Raw genomic sequence first — 5,023 nt, forward strand, 5'->3', positions numbered from 1 at the left:
GAAAGTCCCTCTTTAGGATTAGTTTCTTCCGCTGTTGCTGCAATCCAGCGCCAGAAGTTCCCAAGATGTCCCAGAAAACTAGCAATGTCTCACACGCAGATCTGGCTGGTTCATTATGAAATATTTAATGACCATCTACTATGTGCCAAACCTTTCACTAGAGGTTTTCTCTTCAAACTGCCATCTGTTCCCAAACCTCAAATGCAGCCAGCACCTGAATCCTACCACCTATGGCCTCGTGATGGAATATCCCGTCTTTTAGATAAAGTTCAAGTCACTTTCTTCTTCTCCCTCCCCTAAAATAGCTACCCTGCCTGGTTCCCAGAAAAGAAAGATCACCAGCTGCGGTGGCAGTCAGTGCTGAGTTCTAATCCCAGCTTTGCCATCTTAGGCAAGTTGCTGGGCCTCTCTCAGTTGTGAAGATTGGTGAGACATGCATGCAGAGCACTAGGCATATAAACGGCACAGAGTAAATGTGTATTCCCTTCCTTCTAGCCACCCTTTAAAAACAGACCAATAAGGGGCCGGCCCGTGGCTCACTCGGGAGAGTGTGGTGCTGAGAACACCAAGGCCATGGGTTCGGATCCCATATAGGGATGGCCAGTTAGCTCACTGGTGAGCGTGGTGCTGACAACACCAAGTCAAGGGTTAAGATCCCCTTACCGGTCATCCTTAAAAAAAAAAAACAGACCAATAAACAGGCCCCAGAAACACCAGGGGAATGTACTGGCTGAACCCTCACCTGTCACTAAGGGGAAGTCCTACCATCCCTGACCACAGCTCTTTGGTTGCAGCTCCAGCCATCTCTCCTTAGCTGGTCAACTCTGAAGGGGCTGGGCTGGGGAGTCCCCGAGCACCCTCTCCTCACTTAGGCCTGGTAGCCTGACTCTGCAGCAGTTGCACTCTAGCCAGTAGCCTTCACCATGATAACCAGCCTGTCCAGACATGAGCCAGCCAGACTCAGGTAGGCTGGGGGACCCAGGGTTCCCCCAGTCCCTCTCTCAGGGTATAGAACCAATCATTATTATACCCTTCTTCCTGTGGCACAGACATTCTGGGGCCTCCCTAGAGGCAGTAATCTGACTCCCCTGACTGTGTAATGCCCCTGGGGAGGGGCCAAGGGCTGAGGGCTCTGGGAGGGAACATAAGGGTCAGTTGGGGACGAGGAAAGCAGGGGTCAGCTAGCCCCCGGAGGGCAGCACAGCTAGAGAAGAGCTTTCCGCATTCCCAGGAGAGAGGACAGCTGAGGTGAAAGCTGCAGTTGGCCAGCCTGTCTGTTGGTCTGGGTTCCTCCCTGCCGGCTGCCCTTGGCTGCCCACAGAAACCTGAGTCACAGTCACGGCCAGCCGCCGGACCCCACCCAGCCTGCTGTCAGGCAGGGCGGTTCTGGAGAGCCTGGAGGTGGGGCCTCTCCCTGCCTATCTCACAGCCTCTGAGATTTTTTTCTCTCTCTGCCTGTTCCTCTTGGCATCTCTTTCTCTTTAGGACTTGTCCTTGCAGTGTCATCAGTCCTGAATTATGGGTGGGGTGGGGTCCATCTCAGATTGATCTGTATGGTCTCCTCCTTGCTCAGATGAGAATCTGAAAGCTCCTTAGACAGCTGCTCCAAGGGTTCTCAGTACAGTTCAGTTTTTATCATTCCCAAATCCCAATCCCCTCCCACCACCTCTAGGGGCCAGGACATTTAGGAATGCCAGGAAGCCAAAGAGTTGAACCTATTTAGTTCTGGATCTAAGTTCCTCCCTGCTCCAATCCCTCTTTGTTCCTCCCTCTCCCCAAGAGCCAGAGAGAGAGAGGCAGCTGGTGTCACCACTGCTCTTGAGAACATTCCCCACCGCCAGCCCCAGGGAGTGGGCCCTTGAGGTTAAGGCTCCCCAGGAGAGCCAATCTGGTTAGAGACCCCTTCTTGCTTCAGCGCCTTGGGGGTAGGGTGGGAGTGAGAATCTGTTGTCTGTTCTCTCCACCGCCCCCACCATGAGGCCTCTCCCACTTCCTACTTTGTGGGTGTGGAGGCAACATCCAGGGCCTCCGTCCTGAGGTCTTGAGATTCATATCTCCCTGTCCAATTCCCCAGTGATCTTCACTGCTCCATCAGGTTCATCTTGGACCCTGCCCCACCAAACCTAGGAAGTTGTAAGTGCTCTTGCTCCTGCCCTCCCTCTAGAGAGATCAGGAAGGGGACATATTTCTGGTCCGCATTCAGCAAACTTCCCCCAGCCCCAGCCCAACCACGTGGTGAGGCTAACGGCTCACTCTTGCCAGTTTCCGTACAGGAGGAGGAGACTACCCTGGGCCACAGAAGAGGTGACAGAGTTCCCTGCCCCTCACTGAAAAGGGCAGGGCATCCTGTTGGGGCTTCAGCCTCTGCTGTTGCAAGTGCCCTACTTGTTCCTTCTCTGGGATGTCTAATATTTGTGGGGCCATGTGGCATTATCACCCAGTCCCAAACTAAGAGACACCCACTGAACCCTCTTGGTTGCTGGGGCCTGGGATCTGCCAGGGATCCTAGTCAGGGGGAGAATGGAGAGGAGCCCACTCCATCTATCTATCCAATTGCATCAATCATGGGACAGTCACGCTCTCCCAGCTCCCCCTCAGCCATCCTCCCAGGACTTCCTGTGGCACCATCAGCTGTGCAGGAAGGCTTCCAGTGTCAACCAGGAAGGAGAACTGTCCCTCAAGTTTCCTAACTCCCAGATGCCCTGCTGGTCTCCAGCACCAGCATCTTGGGGGAGCAGTGTAGGTGCCTCCACCCTCAGTCTAGGGAAGGATTTCTCTACCTTGGCACCACTGGCATTTTGGGCCTGATAATTCTTTGTTATGGGGGGTGGTCCTGGGTACTGTAGAATGTAGGATCTCTGGCTTCTTCACTAGATACCAATAGCATCCCCAGTGTGACAACCAAAAATATTGGTAAACATTGCCAAATGTATCCTGGGGAGAGGCAAAACTGCCCTTGGTTGAGAATCATTGACATAAGGCTAATATCACACACTGTCTTTTTTCAGTGAGCTCCCCAAAGTCAATATCAGATTATTAGACACAACAGGGATTTTCAGTTCTATTTCTTCTTTTCTTTTTTTTTTTTTTGTGGCGACTGGCCGGTATGGGGATCTGAACTCTTGACCTTGGTGTTACAACACTGTGCTCTAACCAGCTGAGCTAACAGCTAACCCTGGATTTTCAGTTCTAAAGTGCTCACCCTTCCTTTACTGAAGAACCCCATGACTTTCAACAGCTCCCCATGATCTGCATCTCTAAGTCAATTAACATTCAATCCTCCTATACAGGTCATCCCTGGCCTATCTTTTCATGTTTAGCTACCATTTCCCCTCACTATTCTTGGGCCCTAGGCAATGTCAGTATCTCACTATTCCCACCTATTCATCTTTACCCCTGCAGTAACCTGAAGACCAGGGATGGGAGGTGGCAGAAAAAGCATCCCAGAGGGCTGTCCCCTGTTGGGTTCTGTTCCTGAATTCTCCTGAGTCTAGTCATTGCCTGGCTCAGGGTGGGCCTGTCCAGCTCTGGAAGATGCAGACCCTGAGTCCTCTGACCTCACAAAAGACAGTTATAGACTCCATCATCCACACGGTCTTCCCACCCTGCAGGTGGGGTGGCTGACAGCGAAGATCAAAGATGGGGATTGGCTCCTCATCCTAATCTGATTTAACCTTTGAAGGCTCCCCCCCTCATTATCAAAGCCGTCATTATAATTACACTTATTTATTGAGCACTTCCTATATGTCAGGATCTGTGCTAAGCACTGCATCTGCATTGCCTTATTTAATTTTTAGAATGACTTCATGATACTTCATGGCACTTTTTCCTAATTTTATAAGTGAACAAACTGGGTTTCAGAAAAGACACTAGCTCAAGGTTACCAGCTCCAGTTGCAGGCCTTCTATCCTTATCCTTTTCTAATGTTTCTGGGCTGGAAGGAACACTGTTACCCCTCTCCAGGTCCTCCCAAGAGAGTACAAGCCCCTGGCTACTCACAACTCCCAGGACAGGCAGCTGACCCCAACCCTTTTGTTCCTCCCCCTCCCCCTTCAAATGGCTGCTGTCTGGAGCTGCTCAAAAGGAGGCACTGGCGGGAAGGGGGGGTTGGGGGATAGTGTTTTATTAGACCTAATCTCTGCACAGTGGGGCACTAGAGAACTGACCTTCTGGAGGTCGGGACCAAGGGCAGGGCCAGGGGGGGGCAGGACCCAGCTGCCCCTCCTTCTCCCCTCCGACAATCCCTGAAGCAGCTCCATCATCGATCCACCTTCCCAGCAAGCTCACCCTCTGCCCCTGGCTGGGACTGACTTGGCTTGAGGCCCTCACCTCTGCTGGCACCAATAAGGGGATTTGGGGTGAGGTGGTAGTCTGCTCCAGAGAGCTGGGAAACAGGGATGCTTTGGAAAGGGGACTCAGGAGGGGCTCACCGCCCCCCTTATGAACGGGCTACAGGGGAGACTGGCATGGGTCGTCTGGTGGGGGTGGGGGAGGTTCAGGGCCAGGGCCACCCAGTTTGGAGCAGGGAGGGACCCAGCAGATTAGAGACCTGAGTAAAAGCGGCTGTGCAGGGCTGTAATTACCCCCAGAGGAGCAGGGAAGACACCAACCCTAGGACGCTGGAGGGAGGGCTTCAGCAAGGCTCCTACGCCTCTCTCCATCCCAGCCATCACCAGGAGAGAGAAAGCCTAGCCCTTTGAGGGGTCTTCTTGTGACCCTCCTTCACGCCTCCCGACGTCCCCCGGGACGGTTTTGTTTGAGGTGGGCGTGGGAGAGAATTTAGACTTGAAGTGGCCCCCTCAGCCCCCGAGCCCGAGGCCCCCGGCTCCAGGATGGGACTGGGGACTCTCGGTCCCTCTCTCCGGCTCCCCCACTCCCGCAGTCCCCCAGTCCCAGCGGCGGGTGAGTCACTCGAGCGCTCCCTACTTAGTCTTCGGGCGCCGCGGCGCGTACCAACGCGCGGCCGCAGGGGGAGCGGCTCCGCCGGCGTCGTCCGGAGCCGCAGCGCCCCCTGGGCCGCGGC

Source organism: Galeopterus variegatus, unplaced genomic scaffold, assembly GCF_000696425.1.
Source record: "Galeopterus variegatus unplaced genomic scaffold, G_variegatus-3.0.2 Scaffold106, whole genome shotgun sequence".
Classification (NCBI taxonomy): Eukaryota; Metazoa; Chordata; class Mammalia; order Dermoptera; family Cynocephalidae; genus Galeopterus; species Galeopterus variegatus.